Below are 1,112 nucleotides of genomic sequence, written 5' to 3' on the forward strand. Positions count from 1 at the left end.
CCATCATCCACCCATCCATCCATCCATCCATCATCCATCCATCCATCATCTATCCATCCATCCATCCATCCATCCATCCATCCATCCATCCATCATCTATCCATCATCATCCATCCATCCATCCATCCATCCATCCATCCATCCATCCATCCATCCATCCATCATCCATCCATCCATCCATCCATCCATCCCTCTTTTCCCCAGGTTTCAGTTCTCACAGCCCTTCACACTCCTGGCTCTTCTCTCACCCTGCAGAAGGGGCACTGCACCACCCCTGAAAGGAGGGGTCAAATCTTCTTTACAGTGCCCAGAGCATGCTTTCATAGCACTTGGAGAGGTTTCCATGGATGTGGGGCTTTTTGTTTCAAAAAATAGATGGTGTTATAAATGAGAAACAAAAGTCTCAATATTCAGCAAAATTTAGGTTGCTGTGGGGTCACTGCCCACTCCATGCTCCACCCAACTTTGGTTTGCAGCTCCCTGTTACAGCATGGTTTCCTTGTAGTCATCAATAATTATTTTTTGTTGTCATGATTCTGCCAGGTCAGCAGTGGTGGTCCATGGGATCTCTGGACCACATGAGTCTCCAGACAATTTGTCAAGTCCCATAGTGTCTTCAGTGCCATGCTTCATTTCAGACCTATGTATTCCGGTTTACACAAACCCCAATACTTTTATGAGTAACACGAATCTTTTATCAATTGTCACGCTGAGAAAACTAGATGGGACTTCCCGAATTGTGTCAGACAGCCTCAGTTTCTGCTCCGTGAGCTGTTGTGCCACATGGGAATTGGTTTGTGTTACACATCTGAATCTAAAGCTGAAAAAAGCGACAGCGAGCTGCGCTGGCAGGTGGTTTCATGGAATTGTGCAGCGGGTGCATTAAGCCTGCCTGGGACACTGAACGTGCAGTTGACACTCCGCTGTAGTATTTCCTTTTCAGCACAATATTTGTCTTTATCAGAGCGGCACATTAAACCTGCCCCGAGCAGCCCCGCGGCCGCTCCCGCCGCTGAGGGCCCGGCCCGGCCCCGCGGTCACGTGCTCCAGGCCTTCCGCACACGTGACCCCCCTCCCGGCCGGAAGTTACGTCAGGCGGTCGGTGCGCAGTT

The sequence above is a fragment of the Erithacus rubecula genome (genome assembly GCF_903797595.1).
Source record: "Erithacus rubecula genome assembly, chromosome: 11".
Classification (NCBI taxonomy): domain Eukaryota; kingdom Metazoa; phylum Chordata; class Aves; order Passeriformes; family Muscicapidae; genus Erithacus; species Erithacus rubecula.